General features: G+C 41.3%; 1 protein-coding gene across 1 annotated transcript in view; it reads right to left on the minus strand.

Moving 5' to 3' along the window:
* Window positions 1–7,641, minus strand: part of RALYL (RALY RNA binding protein like) — a 711,743-nt gene extending 704,102 nt beyond the window's left edge. Inside the window, exon 1 of the mRNA XM_040433240.1 lies at window positions 7,564–7,641. The gene's annotated coding sequence lies outside the window, so the exon portion shown is untranslated. The remainder of the gene's footprint in view (window positions 1–7,563) is intronic.
* Between the last annotated feature and the right edge of the window lie 12,557 nt (window positions 7,642–20,198).

Raw genomic sequence — 20,198 nt, forward strand, 5'->3', positions numbered from 1 at the left:
GGAGTCAGAGGAGGATGGTGGCTGGGGGGAGAAGGAGGAGGAGCAAGAAGAGCAGGCTTTGAGGGGTACTTTAAAATTTTCTGGTATCCCTGGTGTTGTCCGTGGCTGGGGGGATGAGACCAAGGACGATATTCTCCTGGGCGATGAGCATGAGCAAGGGCGATCCACCGCTTCCAATTTTTAGTGCAAATGGGGGCCTTCATGCTCCAGTGTTTGAAGAGGGACCCGTATAAAAAGCATAAAGGTCAAGGACCAGTGCTGGGTGGCAAAGTACTTAGACCCCCGGTTCAAACACAAAATGGCGGACATGTTACAAGCATCACAGAGGGCTGTCAGAATGCAGCATTTCCAGGCCTTGCTGCAAGAGATGCTGCATTCTGCTGTTGCGGGCGCTGGCAGAGGAATTTCCACCCACAGCGAAACAGGTACGGGTACCAATCCTATCGCCCTGCAAGAAGAGGATGGTTTGAAGATGTGTTGGTCACTTCGGATATGAGATCATTCTTGCAGCCAACCCATTGACAGCCGTCCGCCAGGTCCTGCCTCACGGAATGCCTAGACCCACAGGTGTCCGACTACATCGGGTTAAAGGCCGATGCGGGCGCTCTGAGAAGCGAGGAACCCCTGGACTACTGGGTGTGCAGTCTTGACATGTGGCCAGAGCTGGCCCAATTTGCCATGGAACTCTTGGCTTGCCCCTCGTCAAGTGTCCTGTCCGAAAGGACGTTCAGCGCAGCAGGGGGGGATCGTGACCGATAAGCGCACTCTCCTAGCTCTCGACAGTTTAGACTACCTCACTTTTCTAAAAATGAATGAGGCATGGATCTCGGAGGAATTCAACACTTGTGATGACCACGCGTAATTGAATTTCCTCATGCCAGCCCACACATATCCGTCACCACCCAGAACAAAGAATGATCCTTGTCTTAGGTAAATACAGCAGCATAAAATACCTTTTCCGTCAGGTGAATGCCTAATTTTTTGGGCCTGTACTGGCCGACAGTAAAATTTGTATCCAGTGACCGCCTAATGTACCTCCAGCCACATCATCACAAGTTATTTTATGTTAGATGAATGCCTAATTTTTGGGGCCTGTACTGGCCTACAGTAAATTTTTTAGCCAGTGACCACCTAGTATACCTCCAGCCACATCATCACAAGTTATTTTCTGTTAGGTGAATGCCTAATTTTTGGGGCCTGTACTCCAGTGGCCTACAGTCAAATTTTTATCCAGTGATCGCCTAATGTACCTCCAGCCACATCATCACGAGTTCTTTTCTGTCAGGTGAATGCCTAATTTTTGGTGCCTGTATTCCCGTGTCCTAAAATAATTTTTTTCCAGGCTCCAGCAGAGCACATTTTTTAGAGTTTCCCTTTAAGACGCATAAAAATGGCCCTAGATTAAAATACATATTTTTTGTGGGAATTTTTACTAATGATCCCCCTCTGGTATGTCACTGTCCATGTTGTGGGACTATTTGTGCACTTCTAGTAAGTATTTGGTGGCTGAAAATATGACCTGAATGTTTTTCAAGTTCGCCTGCCATTAAAGTTAATGGGGCCCGCCGCGAACGTGCGGTTTGCAAACATTTGATCGCGAACGCGGGTTCACATTCGCAAAACGTCCTGGCCGATGTTCGTCAATCATTACTATCTATTCACAGCAGTAAGTCAACTTTGGTGGAGGTCACAAGGGTCTAACACCAGCTGGGTTACATTTGATGTCGCTATTACATATAGCATTGTGAAATGAGGTCTCAGCAGCTGCATGTGGCCTACAGATGCCGGAGAGAGCTGTGTACAACTAAACAAGTCAGCAAATTCACTTAAAATTCAGGACATTTACCAATTGTTCCTACAGACAATAAACCCACAAAAACAAATGGTCAAATGTGAACGATAATAAAAATAAATAATTCATAGAGTATCTACAGAGTGAATCAAGATTTAATGTGTACTCCACAATACAAAATAATGGCATGAAAGTGGTTACCAATCCTTTTTCAAGCCCATGAAAAGACAGCCGTGTTCCAAACAATCACAATTTATTTGCTTTGAACTGACAGAGTAGGAAAAAGAAATCTATAGAGTCAATCACATATTTGTACGTCAACAAACATGCAGGACAATCTGTCGTTGATTACTTATGCATTCAATATATTCGGCCTGGCGGGTTACTTTTATTGCATAAAAATACAATATAGTTGCCTCAGACATGTTAAGGCTTCTATTATCTGTGGATAAATAGCACATTTAATGGCACAAAGAAGAGTAATCTGTTTATTGGCTTAGGGTTCTTTGGAAAAATAGGCAATTTTAGCTATATGATTACATTTATCTATAGACGATCCTACTAACACCACATAACATCACAGAAGTGCTGGCTGCTCATAGAACTGTTAAGCGTGATCTCTCTTACTAGAGCAATTGGATTTAAAAATTGTGGTGATAAAAAAAGAAAAGGTCTCAAGAGCATCTCAGCTGAATACATAGTTATAGATAAAGAAATATCTCAAGAGCTGAGCTTTAACCTGAGCACTTCTCCAGAGGTTCAAATACTACTTGTCACCTGCCCATAATACCCTTAGTCATTGTCTATCCTGATTCCAAAGGTATGTATACCATAATAACATCTAATGCTGCAGCAATTATGCCCTATAGAGGGGAGGGAAGCACAGGTTGGTCCAGTCAAATCCAAATCTTTTGCCATTCGGTTCAGACAAATCATTCAAAATGGCAGCCACCTTTTTGCAGGTCAGAAGACAGAGACAGAAGGCATCTGCCACCAAAAAGGGATAATTTCTGGACCATGTTTTAATTTAAATAGAAAATCTGACAGTGTAGTACAGGCTGTTTGTTACCAGCGAGTGCCACCAGTTTACCCAATATTTGTCACGATCACTCTGACATCACTAATGCTGTCTTGGTGATAAAGAACTTGAAAAGGGTTGGATACAGTCTTAGAAGACCTCAGAATGCCATACATGACTTTTCACGGCAACAGAGGCACTTTCAAATTGGGTCAATTCGGATCATTTATTTGTACCCAAATTAAATCTGACAACCAATTCATTAGAATCTGACCTAAAATGAGTATCAAAAAAATCACTCAACTCTAGTGAGAACCTGTCCAGGTCCAACAAGGCTTCAAGAATCAAGGAAAGGTATAGGGACCAAGCAAGCACCAGGTTCTTCTGCCCTAGTTGTAGAGGTAGAGGTAGTGTTAGCCAATACCGGTAGGAAGTCCCATTATAATCTTTACTATGGGACTGGCTCAGCTCTATTATTATAACAATAATTAGGGTTGAGTGAATCAAAGTATGCTAAGTGGACTTCAATCCGAATTTCAGGGAAAATTTGATTCGCCGCAAAGCCGAAATTTCTCGGGCTTTGTGGTAACGAATCAATTTTCTTTATACCACAGAAGTTTGCTTCTCTAAGGCCATAGGCAGTGGAACAGCAATAGTATTTGCAAAGATGCATTTTTAACCTGTCTCTTGTATTAGGGGAAGAAATTGAACCCCCCTCTACATCTCCACCGAATAAGCTCACTATATAAATACATTCTTAAAGGGGTTAGCCACTCCAGAAGAATATTTCTGAAATGAAAATACAGTGCAAGCTGTGACAGAAAAATGTCACCTGAACTCCTGGTAGAAGGTCCCCTGTTTGCTCATCCGTTGAGTATGAACTGCAAAGATCATGTCACACAGGCTGGCTTATCCCTGGTAAGCATATTGGTGGCAGTCATGTGGTTTACACGCAGGATCACTTAGGCTACTTTCACACTGGCGTTTTGGCTTTCCGTTTGTGAGATCCATTCAGGTCAGTTTTGCCCTAATGCATTCTGAATGGAAAAGGATCCGCTCAGAATGCCTCAGTTTGCCTCTGTTCCGTCTCCATTCCGCTTTGGAGGCGGACACCAAAACGCTGCTTGCAGCGTTTTGGTGTCCGTCTGATAAAACTGAGCCAATCGTTCTGACACACAATGTAAGTCAATGGGTACGGATCCGTTTTCACTGACACAATCTGGCACAATAGAAAACGGATCCGTCCTCCATTGACTTTCAATGGTGTTCAAGACGGATCCGTCTTGGCTATGTTAAAGAACATACAAATGGATCAGTTCTGAACGGATGCATGCGGTCGTATTATCTGAATGGATCCGTCTGTGCAGATCCATGACGGATCCGCGCCAAACGCGAGTGTGAAAGTAGCCTTACTTTGCCATGCAAGGCTATTGCATCCTTTTCTGTGCATGCACTGAATCTGTTGCTGTCCAGTCCCAGTGCAGAAAAGGATGCAGCAGCCTTGGACGGCCAAGTAAACAGTCAGGTGAATAATCCACACAGTCGCCACCATTTTGGTTTCCGGAGACACCGCGTCGTTGCGATGTTTCTATAGGCAGTGGATGAGCAGCCAAGGGAATTCCTACCAGGAGTTTAGCTGACATAAAAAGATGCTGTAGCTTTATCCTGCCACAGCATGCACTGTATTACCATTTCAGAAATATTCTTCTGGAGTGGCCAACCCCTTTAACTCTTTAGTGACCATTCACAGTTTTTTGGTGGCACTTGGAGCAGGTCTTTTGATGTCACTGCTATACCAGCAACAGTGTGTTTGTTCTTTGATGTTTCTCGCCTAACACACTAACGTCCATCAGATTGGTGAAACAGACAACATGACTCATCAGAAAAAAGAAACCTTTGTGAATCAGTGGAGGTCCAATTCTAATACTGCTAGGAAAATTAGTTTCTGAAATGCAACTTTTCTAGGAGAAGTGCTGTGACCATCTATCTGCTTTGGAACCTTGTACACAGTAAAGTCCATGGAACTGTTATTTCAGATATACTACTGGTATCCCCCTGGTTCATTTTGGCAGTGAACTGCTCCACTGTAGTACATCGATCCATCTTGGTGCCCCTTTCTAGATGAAGTTCACCTCTTACATGTCATGACAAAAAGGTAGGGAAAAGTACAGCACCACTGTCCCTACCTACTTGCATGATCCACCCTAAATGGTGGCTCTCAGCTTGACAATATCCCCTAACTTAACTAAGTTTGGGGCCCTAAACCTAATGGGGTAAAAGATTACTCATACAGAAAGCCGTTAAAACCAATCAAACCAGTACCAGATCAGAATCCAAATCAAAACTTAAGTCAAATACACAGCAGAGTAAAACCAGGAGATACAGTAACATCAAAGACAAAGCCAACAGGCAAGGCAAGGTCAAAAACTAGAAGATTCTAATACAATACCAAACAGTGTCTAATATCAAGCAAAGTCAATACCTGAAGGTCACGTATGAGGCAAAATCAGTATTCAGAAGCAATTTCAGAAAAACAGGCAAAAGGTCAGTGATCCAGAACCAACACAAAGCTAGCTAGTAAGGCAGGAATACCAATCAAAGGCAACTGTGCCCAGTAGCTGCCTGTTTAAATAGCCTGCGCTCAGGAAACATGTGACATCCGTGCCAAGCCTGATTGGTTCGACATCCCTGCTCCCTGCTAGCTCAATCAGCCTGACTGTCAGCGAGGCTGGTTGCCATAGTAACAATGCAGGCAGCGTGGGAGTAGAGATTGGTAATTACGTGACATTTTATCAATGGCATGTGGTGCAGTTTCCACGTCACTTATTCGCACTGGTGACATTTGTCCACTCAGGATGCACTTTCACCACACCAGCATGCAAACAGTTCATAAACTGTGCAGTTTCAGAAATAGCTACCCTTGGCCCAAAAGCCAATAATCATCCCTTTTTACAACTCTGATAAATCGCCCGTTTTATCCATGACAGCAATGAGCGATATCTGTGCAGACAGCCTATTGCACACCTTATACACCCACCAAGACAGCTTACCACACGTGACTTCCTTCATGAGCTACTGCCGACGTCGAAAGTCAGAAGTGGTCATAATAATGTGACTCGACTGTAGCTCAGCTGCCGAGCTGTCAATGAGATCCACTGTCATCTACTTAACCATGCAATTCAATACTTTAATAATAATTTTTACAATGTAATGGTAATGGAAAATCAATGTGCTTCAAAGTGAACCACTATACAGTACATGCATTGTTTTAGGATTTTTTAGCACATCAGCTGCTTTATCAGCATACCGTGGGTCAAGATGAAAAAGCTGAACATGAACTTTATCTGATCTATTATAAAACATTATGATGATGCCTTCATATTAAAAGGGGTTGTCCGGATTCAGAGCTGAACCCGGACATATCCCCATCTTCACCCCTCCGGCCCGTCTGATATGAGCATCGGAGCATTTCATGCCCTGATGCACTCCTTTGCCCTGCGCAGGGCAAATAGTTTTTTGGAGATCCAGTGATGCACCGAGCTGTCCATGGGGACTGCTAGGCAGAGGCTTCCGCCTAGCAGTGAGCCCGGTGACATCATCAGCACTAATGGGCGGGTTTTAGCGCTTCCCTAGTCTTCAAAACAGCTAGGGCAGCACTAAAGCCCATCCATGAGAGCCAGTGATGTCACTGGATGGGTGGACATCACCAGTTGCTGGGTGGAAGCCTGCGCCTAGCAGTGTGCCAATGTAAACAAAAAAGGACTCACCCTCATATCAAAGGGGTGAAGATGGGCATATGTCCGGGTTCAGCTCTGAATCTGGACAACCCCTTTAATGAAAGTCACTGATACAGAAATTTAACATCAAGTTGTCACTTACAGTATGACTACAAATAAGTGAATTGATTCTTACGAATCAATTTGTCTAATCAAGCAGAGTTCTCCCCAAAGTTGAGGACGCTCCTCCTGCCACTTGATTGACTCTGCTTCGGCTACTGGAGTAGCGACTGGGTATGTGCCCCTACTTATCTGGATAGCAGTATATGAACACTCACTGCTCTGCAAGCTGAAGCAGAGCGTGATTTTGTCAATGCCATCCGAGATGTCTGGCCCTGTCAATCAAGAGACCGTAGGAGCATCCTCAGCTTTTGAGACACCTCATCGCAGATGTAGAACTTTGGTTGATGAGATAAATCGATTAGCTCATCTCCAAGGGCATTGTTATAGTGGTAGCAGGAGAAACAGCTGCTATGGGGCCCGAACTCAGAAGGGGACCTCAACAATATTATAAAATGACATTATATACAGTGACAGTATGTGGGATGACATACATAGTAACATAGTACATAAGGCCGAAAAAATACATTTGTCCATTCAGTTCGGCCTGTCATCCTGCAAGTTGATCCAGAGGAAGGCAACATATGACATACTGTATATATGTGTAGGAGCATCTGGCAGGTCTGGTGTGAGAGAGCTATCTTGACTAGCCTCAGCAGTGGGGGTTGCATGGGAGGAGAGGGTTGCTGAGTGGACCCCTTCCAAAAGTTTTCTGTGGGCCCAGTCATTTCTAGTTATGCCACTGCTCATCTCTTCTCATGTTCTAAAAGTTCCACTTGCAATAGTGATCATAATTTCTACATACTGTATGCTGGAGAGATTTCATGCCTTCAGTTGTTTAGGGTGATCCCAAGTTTATGAGATGTTTATGTCTAACACATCCAAACATATAATTACTATATGTGTTGATGACTTACCTTTTTGGAATCCCCACTTCTTAGAGCTTTTTCACTCGAGAATCCAGTTTAATTCAGCAATAGTTTGACTCAACTCCCCAAATAACCTGCAAAAAAATGACAACTTAAAATTATTTATGTTCCTGTTCAATAAATATATACTTGTAAATGAGGTACAGCATGATGTTATCAACACCTATGGAAAGAGATATGATCAGCTGCTCAGAGTACGTATCTCACATACTACAGCGTACAATACAAAAGGTATAGCAGTCTGTAAAAATTCTATTCACAACCTTTTGTTTTAAAAGGAGATTTCTGCCAGAAAGAGATATTTTTTAAACTCAATATTCATAGAAATCTTTTTTTATTTATATTTTTATTTTCTTCAATTTTTTTGGCTGTTTTCATTGCGGCAGTACTATACCACTAAAAATTTAATAAAAAATATTGTCCTTTTGCAGAAGTCAGCACAAATTATAAGAACCGCTATATAGAGAAGTAATCCATTGTCAGTTTACAACAGCTGTGAGGTAAAGCTATCTGCTAGCATAATAGTAGATTGGTATAATTGGGATAACACTATGACAGATCCATTGTTCTCTTAACCCCTTAGTGATCACCAATACGCCTTTTTACTGACTTAAACAAAGGGGGTTTAAGACAGGTAGCTGGTGTTAATCAATGATAACTTGCCCTGCAAAAAATAAGGCCTCATAAAGGTATATTGATGCAAAAACAAAAGTTATAGCTCTTGGAATGCAAATTTGAAAAAATGTGCATGGTCACTAAGGGGTTAATAGGCCTAGATAAAGATGCCCACAGAAGAGCATTGTACTTATCAGTATAACGTGTGATGCTTTGATTGAGTCATTCATCTCTTGCCACTGTGGTCATAGTGAATGGTCTGACTGAAAAAGACAGGCTATTTGCCATACTAAAAGTACAAACAATGGAGTTAATCATCCAGGACAGAAAGTAGCATACATGGAATGACAAAAAGTATGTCCTGAAAACCATCCACCCTTTTCTTGTTAAATAAATTACATAGAATATTCACATATAGGTTGTTAACATCTTCACACCATATCAAGAGAACAGAATCAGATATTTTTTTTTATTAAGTGGGTTTTAAGAGATTACACATTGATGTGATCACTGGAGGTGCAAACTGGTAAAGCAGCATGAATGGATGCCATTGCAATACCCCAGACCTGGGATACTACAATTGTAAATAGTTGTGCATTATAATGTTATGTACAGTATTTTATTGTATGCTTCTGGCAGTTTGTTCCAACAAGGAATGGCTGACAAAGGTTGGCTAATCACCCTGTTGTTCCTCTCTTGGTGGGAATGGGCTGGTACTTCTTCCTTCCAGGAGGGGAAGTTCCTTTCCAAGGACAGAGTAGAGAGGAAGCTCAAGTCAGGGCTCCTGTTTCCGATTCCCTAGAGAGATCTATCATTAATCTTCCTCAGGTGAAGTCTTGACATGCTAGACAGCAGAGTTAACTGCTATGACCAATATTTAAGACACTCCTGAAATGTGAGGGATTACAGGCAAGACACCCATCACCCAGAACATTACTAGTAGAGATGAGCTTTGTTTGGTGGTAAAAGCAGAATTGCATTATGGATTCCGTTATCAAAGACCATAACGCAATTCTATAACGCAATGCATAATGGAATGCCTTTAGAGGCATTCCGTTATTCATTTCGTCATAATAGAGTCTATGGCCTGCATTACGGATCCATCCCATTTCCGTTATGCAAGAGAGGACTCCCCTGCATAACAGAAATGGGACGGATCTGTTATGCAGTCCATAGACTTCTATTATGACAGAATGAATAACGTAATGCCTATAAACGCATTCCGTCCTAGAATTGCGTTATGGTCCGTGGTATCGGAATCCATAACCCAATTCTGCTTTTACCACCAAACAAACCGCGAACCAATTTCACAATACAAAATTCACTCATCTCTAATTACTAGGTCAGGACCACCTAAGTGCTAAATTGCCGCCATCCAACCTGCCTCCACAATCTCTGCTGGTGTCAGAGAAGATTTGCACTTAAAGTCTTCTGCTAATTAATGTATTTGAAGTTCTATGTTGCACTCAGCAAAAGGACTGTTATGTTTAATTCTGGTCTCATTGTTCAATACTACATTTCCACTGCACCAACCCCCAGGGAACGAGTACACTATAACACAACACTTCATCAGGGCCACTACCACTCTCATCCTCTCCACCATATCCTCCAGGGCTCACTGCACCACTGCATATGAAAAAGCCAATGAAGGTGGGCACAATGACTCAAAGCCTGCTCCCCCTCAGCAACACCTCTGAATTTCGCAGTGAATAGAAATGAGTAAATTCAGAAGAATTAAGACATGGCGGCCCACATTGTCAAAAATTGCTCCAAAATAAAGGGGTAAAGGGAGTGTGGCCTAAAATGTTACATTTTGCTAAAAAAAAAATGGCACCAGAATTCTGGCGTAAAGTTATGTTGCAAACAAAGTCAACCAGCAGTTGGCCGGGTTAGACGAAAGTGTCTAACCATACACCAGATTTATCATCCAGCCTGAGCCCCTGTGATAAATCGGGGGCAGGTCTAGACAGTCAGTCTAAGCTTATGCCATCTTCAGGATTAGTACATCTGCCTCATTGTATTCATAATTTATTATAATATGGAAATTCTCCCTGGCTCGGTCATTAAAAATGCTTGACTTAGACTTCAAAATATTCCAGACATGGTAGTTCTTACCACATCTTTGAGAACTGTAGGTACATTTTTTTCCATGTTCTACTTAATTATAATAAAATATGCTATGAATAGAGTTAATTTCCCCAACTAGCATCCATACGGGATCCATAGTGCATAGTTCTTTTACTTAAGCAAGTATCTGAGGTACATAAAATATTATAGGTCTGAAGAGGAAATTACCAAGGGGGCAACATTATGACATCAGGCTATATTCAGAATACTGAGCATTGAGCTGAATTGGCTTCCTTTACCTTTTTTATATTCAGAATACACAGCAGAGCATTCATATGCGGCGCACATATACAGTGTTTGTATAGCGTTCTTTGGCATCCTTATGTCCAGTAATAACGGGGAATGGTAATAAATAATTCCACAATGTTTCCGAATTCAGCTTTTGTCATTTGTACATTGCCACATAACATACAAAATATGAATCCGTTGTGAATTTATCTCAGTTAAATATTTGGTTCTTTACAATGAGAACACATTTCCGATATTTTCAGTACAACAAGAGGAAAGGAAACAATTGTGGTTCTCTTTCGGAACCTGGCGCTGATGAAAACTTCAGGAATGGAATGAATTTCCATAATCCTTACATTTGAAATCTTGCCATAAGAAGGAATATTCGATTTGCTGTGCATTATTTTAATTTAATGAATGATGAGATGGTTTTCCTGTGGAGGGTACGGATTCGGTGCAGATTTATGCTGCACTAATTCCTGCATGCCAACTTTCTACAAAAGCTTTTCGTAAGAGACTTGGAGTGGGTCATATTTAGAAAAGATTAATATTGTATTGCCTATTGTTGAGGTCATAATACACCTATGTTACTTGCTGAATAGCTGAAATCTTTTCCTAGGTACCGGGCACGTCTAAGCTGGAAAATGTATGGTTAACATTTCATTAGTTAAAATGCATTTACAAGGCTTAAAACGAGCTATACTTTTATATATTACACTAAGCCTTCATCTGCGGGATTGTATATCCAATCCCATGTGCAGTAATAACAAGATTAATGTAATGCTTCTGATTTATACTGTACCATTTATTTCTTTAAAAGTTTTGTTTCACTTTGTTGAATTGACAACAAAGGAATATTTTTCCTTAACCCTTAAATGACCGGGCGATTTTCAATTTTTGTGTTTTCATTTTTCACTCCCCATCTTCCGAGAGTCATAACTTTTTTTATTTTTCCATTCACATGGCCATATGAGGGCTTTTTTTGCTTTTTAATAGCACCATTTATAGTTGCATACAATGTAGTGGGTAGCAGGAAAAAAAAAATCCAAATGGGATGGAATTGGAGAAAAAACTATTCTGTCACAGTTTTTTTTTTTTTTTACAGTGTTCATTATGCAGTAAAAGTGACCTGTTACCTTCATTTACCAGGTCAGTAAGATTTCAAGGATACCAGACTTGTATAGTTTTTCTTGTGTTTTAAATAGTGAAAAAAAAAAAAAACCTTGAAATTTTTTATATTTTTTTTCCATCATCATATTCTGACTACCATAAATGTTTTGTAGTTATGCATACGGAGCTGTTTGAGGAGTCATTTTTGCAGGGCGATCTGTACTTTTCACTGATACAATTTTAAATATTATGAAGTGCATGTAACTTTTTGATCACTTTTTATAAAAATGTTTTGGTGAGTATGCTGTATGTGATAAATATTGTTATATCTTAATAATAATACCCATGATGTGTATTTTTTTATTGGTTAAGTATTTTTATTTTTATGTTGAGGAAAGAGGAGTAATTTGAACTTTTTTTGTTGTTGCATTTTTCGGTTATCCTGGGTGATCTTATCCCTGATTTTCAGTATGGGAGAAGGTGGGATTATCGCGACTGAGTCAGACAGTTTCTACCAATACCTACAGATACGACATGCCCTTCAGATAATTATGCTCCCCTGACCCGGTGCATGGAACCACCCTGTTCAGTTCTTCTTTTAGTAACCGTACACCTTCCGTGAAAGGCCTCTCAGTGGCATATTTGGCATGGAGTCCTGACCTGGAGAATAAACTCGGTTTTATGTTGACGTGGAAGGCAGAGTTAGTTTGTACATGGTCGGTTCCATGTAATGTATTGAGAAACGTAAACATTATTTGTGAAATGGAACACTGTTCTTCCATGGATTTCATGTTTATATCATTCCCTGTGTGGTAAAAATGACATGATAAGATTAATTAGTGTTGAGCGAACTTCTGTTTTCAAGTTCGGCGTACAAAGTTCAGGTTATCTAAGAATCCCACTATGGATTCCGCTACCAAGGACCATAACGGAATTTTTAGATAACCCAAGCCCAAACAGAAGTTTGCTCATCCCTAATCTTAGGCCTCATGCACACGGCCGCTGCCCGGCTATGGCCGTATTGCAGCCAACAAAAACAGCAGGTCCGCAATATGCAGGCACTGGCCGTGTGTTCCCAGCATCACGGATGCGGAACCATTCACTTGATGTTCTATTTTTTTATGGTGCAGATGGATCACGGACCCATTCAAGTTAAATGTGTCTCGATCTGTCCTGGAGGCTGCACGGATGTGGCCTGTGATTGCTGGGTGGGTGATCAAGAAATAGAGAGAACCCTTTCTCCCTGTCTAGCTGCTCAGATGCTGTGGGCATTACTGAATGCATTGGCACCTGCTGTGAAGTGAATTATGGCTGCCAGCTGTATAACACAGCCAGGACCTTCTGTGCATGGAGTGGGTTGAACTTATGAAATCACTCCACAGACCCACGCGCACCTGTGATGCTCCTGTTGAGGTGTGAAGGGGTTAAAGAAAGAAGGTGTGAAGGGGTTAAAGAGAGATAATAGCCAAGACAATGATCTGATACTATGTAATGTAAAATCATGGGGCGAAGAATTGTTTAGGGGGCTCATAATTTAGCCAAAGCAAAGGAACTCAAAGATATGGTCTCACCCAAAAATTGCCTGAATTTTGCACATTTTTGAAGATTGCTGAGTGAATCGAAGTTAGCAAAGTGGACTTCGATTTGAATTTCGGGAAAAATTTGATTTGCTGCAAAGCTGAATTTTCTTGTGCTTCGGGGTAATGAATCGATTTCCCCCGAAATGTCAGTAAAAAATAAAAATCATACTTACCTCATCCATTTGAGCATGAAGAGGCTGCTGCAGCCATCTTGCTTGAAGATCCCACGCGGAATCTCGTGCTCGGTGACATATTGCATCACCTCACTGGCCGTGATGACTGCGCTTGATCTTCAGAGGTTTTCCAGTTTGCATCAACATCTTTTAAGGGGTCAGTTAATTTTTCAAAAAATATTTCATATGTCATGGATCTCTAGAACAAGGGAAGCATGCACATATCATGCACTCTTTCTCTCTCTTTGCTGCAGAGGACAGAATCGGGACGAACCTATAGACGTCTATGGAGCCCATCTTGTGCAGCGAGGAGAGAGAGAGTGATATGTGTGCGCTTCTTTCCCCTGATTGTACAGATTGATGGAGGTCTCACCACTTAGATGTTTAGTTCATGGGTGTGTCAAACAGGGTCAATGATAGTGGAGTGTCTATGTAACTAGCTGGGTTTGTTAGGGGCAGAGCTGGAACTGTGGCAGAAAATGGAACCGTGCATCATGGGTTTGGTTGGATACAGCAAGTGCTACATACAGGATGGAAACCAACCAGAGGGATTTGTTTACATGGTGAGGACATATCAGGAGAGTCCAACTTGAAAAAAAAAGGCACGGGGAAGATGTGTAGGAGGTAAGAAACTGCATGAGCATATCTGTTAAGTACTATAGTAATCCCAGAAAATCCACTTAGGGTTTCATACCTTGTGAGAGAGTTATGTTTCCAGAGATTGTATGGTGGTATACAGAATCCCTATGACACAGAGTCTCTACAGAGTGCTAAAGAAAGAGTCATAAAAAGTACTTGTCCCACCATATAGTGTTTCCATATGGCACTGTGTCACTGACATATGATATTTTCTCCTGGAAGCAACTTTTGCACCTCCGTTAGCCTAAGATAATGGATCATGACCAGGTTCCACACTTTAGATCCAAAAGCCATAGATTTTTTTTGCAGCTGCCTATACAGAAGCCTTCCTATTAGTTGCATGAGGTACCAAGCTAGGACCTCTGAGGCTATGGGACAATTGCAAATTGACTATCACAGTGCATGTCAGGAATGCATCCAGTCAAACCACTATGCATTGCTGTGCTATGCCAACCAGCCAAGTCCCATCTGGTTGACTTGTCAGTCTGATTAGAAGCTAAGCCTATCAGTAGTGATGGACGAACATCTGCCGGGACGGTTAGTGAACGTGATCAAATGTTTGCGAACCGCAAGTTCGCGGCGGGTCCCATTCATTTTAATGACAAGCGAACCTGAAAAACCTTCTCATATTTGCAGCCAAGAAATAATTACTAGACGTGCACAAATAGTCCCACAACATGGACTGTGACATACCATATGTATTATTCGAATTTGCGATCTCCATTCATTATTTCCTTTAATGCGAAATACCGGCAATATAATTTTCGTGTACGTGCATGCGCAAATGCACTATAAAGTACCCAAATGCACTATAAAGAAAGTATATTGGTATATCACACCCCTGCTTCAATCAGTTTTTTTGGGGGGGTGACTGGTATATCACACCAGTTATAATTATTCTTTCCAATACCGTTTGTCACTGTGTGTAGCAGAGGGAACGCAGCAAAACCGCAAACAAATGCTGCAGTACCCAAATGCACTATATAGAAAGAATAATATTGGTATATGACACCCCTGCTTCTATTTTTTTTTTTTTTGGGGGGGGCGACTGGTATATCACACTACTGTAGTTATAATTATTTTTTCTAATTGCGTTTGTCACTCTGTGTAGCTGCAGTATCTCAGCAGAACCGCACACAACTGCTGCACAATACAAATCCACTATAATATGCTTTCTATGTTAGAAAGTATATTATAAGTGTATTACACCCCTCCGTACTGCACACCTATCAATAGTACACCTATAAAAGTCCTTAAAAGGACTTTTGTGGATCTATTTGATAGCATTTTTGTCCCTAACAGTCTGTCCTTGCTCCACACAGCAACCTTTCCCTACACTGACAAAACACTGAATGTAAAATGGCGGCCAGATCAGGTCTATTTATAAGGTAGGGGGTATATCCATGTGCTGAAACGTCTCAATTGGCTGTCCTGTACCACCTGATGGATGTGTCATGGGTCAAAGTTCTTCACAATGTAAAAGAATATGGCGGACGTGAATATCTCCATATGTTCGCATGTTCGGCGAATCGCGAACACGCAAAGTTCGCCGCGGACCAACCTATCAGGCTTCTGACTTTGTGCCCAATCCCAGAGCTAGGTGGGGAATTTAAGACTGCTGATTCCTGTTTGACTGGCCTGTAATTTTGTTTGTATCAGAGTTCTATACTGTGTGATATCTTACTGTTTCTCCTGGTGAATTGACTTCTGGCTTGTTTCTGGAATTAACCTGTGGCTGCTGTCCCTGCTTATATTGAATCTCCTGGTACCTGACCCTGACATGTCTTTGGATTAACCCCTTGTTTTCTGCACTGTCTTTCACACCTGATTTTGTCCCTGCTTGCCTACTTCTCTTTATACCTTCCTAGTCATTCTGGAAGGTCTGCCACTAATGTACCCACACCAGTTTTCTGTTACCAATTCGGCAGACATAACCTTGGTCCCTAGTAGCAAAGTCCATAAGACCTTGTGGTGGGCTCTGGTGAAGAACCTGGGGTAGGTTTAGACTCCTACCATTTGGAGTGGTTTTGGAAGACTGGTTGCAGTCTTGGTGTTCACTGGCCGTGGTCTGAATAGGGACCTTGCTACTTCTTAAAAGTGTCCCTCCACAAGTTCCAGCTTTCAAGAATATGAAATGTGCAATATGCAGCCTTTTTTGCACTTCTTAATCATTAGTTTCCATGCTGAAATCATTGCTGTGACCAGCACCTAACAATGATTCTAAAATCCCTTGTGTAACATTCATATCAACGATTTTATGGTTCTTTGAAAAAAAATTTACACAATTTTCCATCTGTAAGTTTTTATTCAGAAAGTAGCAACTTGTAACAAAAAAAATTGCTGTTGTGTCTTGATTTAAAAGTCAGAACAAAACTGTCAGACTGCACCGCTCCTTCCACAGACATTGTAAGATTAACTGACTTTTCATGTGCTTGGTTCTGACATGCACCCGAGGCAAAGAAATGTCACTGTGATATTTGTTAGAACAGGTACTTACTGTATGTATCTCAATAGCAACTCAGCGTATGATGGTGCTATGGTAAGAAAGATACCACGAAACAAGAGAAAAGGAGTGCTCACAATGGGATTCATACCAACACTTACCACCTGCCATTTTAATACTAGTGTTTTCTTATGTGACAAAGAAGTTATTGGTCTCGCACAATTACCAGGACTCAGTTATGACTGCTACTTCTCTCCCATTTCATACAGCATCCCCCCTTTTTGTACGGTGCTCCACCTCATTTTGTATGGCAGATTGCTCCCACAATGCACGTTGTTTGCTGGGGCTAATGAAAGAGCATCCTGGCACCACAGACACTTATGTACTTGGATGGCTGTTTTCCAGTCTGCAACTGTCAGTTTTAGACAGAGACAACTCTAATCCTGACTGATTATCTCCTCATATACTGCTATGAGTAGTGACCATGGCATCTACAGGACAGAAGATCTGTCCCATGAAACAACCTCCCAAAACCCAAAACACGGATCCGCAAAAAATACAGATGACATCCGTGTGACATCCGTATTGCATCCGGTTTTATTGCGTATCCATTGTAACAATGCCTATATTTCTCCACAAAATGGACAAGAATAAGACATGTTCTATCTTTTTTGTGGAATGGCCATGAATAGAGATGAGTTCGCCGAGTTTTTGAGGGAAAATTTTGGTTTGATCCAAATTTATTTGTGACAAATTACATTAAAAAACATCTATTTCCGGACACCAGAGAGCCTTTATAGGGGTGTAGAACACAGTGCCTTGCAGTAACATGCATAGGGAGTCTGCTGTGGTAGTGAAATAATACTGTGAGTCAGTATGACATGCAGATGACAGGGGTCGCTGTACTTCACTTGTTTGGACAGTCACGGGGCCAAAACTGACCAAATAACTCAAATGTGAACTCAGCCTTACAGGTCGATATTAGCGCCAAGAAGAAGAGCACTCCCTTTACACCGTCGTCAGCTGATTCCACATAGTTGTCTACAGAACCTGTTCTATTAAACGATTATACAAGTAGAGCCCCCCCGACAGAGTGGAGAGGGTGTCAGCAGTAAGTTTGTGTTGACGTCACAGATTATTTTGCCCTGGATCCTGTCTGTGGAGCATCCGCCTTCACTCGATCAGCATTTGATCAATAATCCATCAGTATTGTAGTATCAGTATTTGGAGTGGATCCAAAACAGAGATGATACATGAATGGAATATTTGCATGTCTTCTGTATTTTGTACCCACTCCTGCTTTTGGCTACCAAATCACAAGGCGATTTATTTATTTTTTATTTTTTTTACGCGAGAAAAAAAAAAATGTTTATTTAAGAAACCGGACAATAATTTAACACACCTAAAATACAACAAAGAAGGGGCAAAACCACAAGATTTAAAAGAGAACCTGGAAAAAAAAGTGCTTAATCAACAAGAATGGATTAACGACTAATGTTGGGGTGACCACCATGGTAATGCATATTGATCATGAAATGTATGGGATTATGGCTAATAACTGGAGGAGAGTCCAGCAAACACGCCGGCTCCAGCTCATTCCTACAGTGCAGGCTACACAATCACAGCTGGAAGGTAACTGGTCGGTACAGGCAACACCCGAAAATCTTCATAAATAAGCCTTAGTATGTGCAGTTCTCACAGCCGCTGTAACAGAACTGTAAGAAGCGGTATAACATGTAGTAAGCACTGCAGGGATCATGTCTAAGACATGTAAGACGTCCGGGGGTTTCCGAACATTGTGGACAAGGTCCGAGATGAGAGTCGTCCATGTGTTCAATACTGGATGTTATTGATGGCCAGCTCCGTGATGAATCCCAGCACTCAGATTAGATAGTCCTTACTGAGGAACTTTTCCTTCACAATGCGCTGAAGCCACAGATGGCGTCACCTTGACAAGCTGGGTTGCTGATAAGTGGATTCTAAAGTGTCTGAACAACTGCGAGTAAAGACATTGGAATAAATTGTCCACTTCTTCCAACCTGACCTCATCCTTTGATTTATGAATATCATTCCATAAAGTCTTGAAGTCCTCTGTATGACTGGCATAGGAAATGTCTATGCAAGGTTTGACGGGCACAGAGCAAATAAGTTCTGTGGCCAACACTGATCAAGACACGTCATACCCAGTCCACATCGCTGCTAGCCACGTAAGGTCCTGAGAACTGATTACCAGCTTACTAAAACAACAGTCAAAGTTTATTTGGAACCACGTCCCTATGATAGCAGTGAGCATCTTGTAGCTGTTATACAGGAAGAGCGGGAAGCACATGGCTTGCATACACTACATGCCTCCAACATAATTCTTGGATTTCTACATGAAAATAATATATTTGGTGTAAATCGCGCGAGGGGCATAGTTGGAGACATTGACTTTAAAAGAGATACAGCGCAGCGGAGCTTGCTTTGAAATAAAACATTTCACCACTGCATAATTCAGTCCATACCACAAAAGGAGGTGTACAATCACCCATACATTTTACCAAAAAAGCCTGTGTCACAAAGAATTTCACCACTAAGTAGTTCGGTTTATACCGCAAAAGGAGGTGTACAGTGACCCATACATTTTCCCAAAGAAAGCCAGTGTCACATAAAGAATTTCCCCACTAAGTAGTTTGGTCCATACTGCAAAATAAGGTGTACAGTTACCCATACATTTTCCCAAAGAAAGCCTGTGTCACATAAAGAATTCAACCACTAGGTAGTTTGGTCCATACTGCAAAAGGATGTGGACAGTCACCCATACATTTTCCTAATAAAAGCCCGTTTCACATAAAGAATCTCACCACTAAGTAGTTTGGTCCATACTGCAAAAAGAGTTGTACAATCACCCATAATTTTTTCCAAAGAATTCCAGTGTCACTTAAAGAATTTCACCACTAAGTAGTTCGGTCCATACCACAAAAGAAGGTGTATAATCCCCCGTACATTTTCTGAAAAAAAGCCAGTGTCACGTGAAAAATTTCACCAATAAGTAATTCGTTCCATACCACAAAAGGAGGTGTACAATCACCTGTAAATTTTTCCAAAAAAAGCCTGTGTCAGATAAAAAATGTCACTGCAAAAAGGGCTCTACCACATATAACTGCACCGCTGAACGGCAAGTAGGCCCTTAATTTTTTCAACTTTTACACTACACAAGGCTTTTCAACATATAAGTGCAACGTTGAACGACAAATATATATATTTTTTTGCCTACGAAGTCCTATTGTTATGGCTTTGCACAGGGAGCAAGAATGTTACACAAAATTCTAATGGAACTCCTGATCTTAAGAAACTGGGCTTAAGCTCCAAAGCAGAGGCTCTTCTGTCATGTCTTGTGTGCTGTGGAGATTGAATGCAGACGGGGCAGATAAAAACATATGAATGTTTTACAATTACTGAAGCTGCATGATTTAATTGTGAATAGATGGTAAAGGCAAAGTCTGCTGGTGTGTTGTCATCAGCGTCTTCATTATGTTTACTGCTGGACCCATGACAACGTAATTCGGTTCATACCGCAAAAGGAGGTCTACAATCACCCATCAATTTTCCCGAAGAAAACATGGTTGAAATAAAAAATTTCACCAATGAAAGGATAATGGAATTTGGTTCATACAGAAGAAAGTCTACAATCGCCCATCAATTTTCACGTAAATTTTTTTACCACTA

The sequence above is a fragment of the Bufo bufo genome, chromosome 5 (assembly GCF_905171765.1).
Source record: "Bufo bufo chromosome 5, aBufBuf1.1, whole genome shotgun sequence".
In the NCBI taxonomy this organism is placed as follows: domain Eukaryota; kingdom Metazoa; phylum Chordata; class Amphibia; order Anura; family Bufonidae; genus Bufo; species Bufo bufo.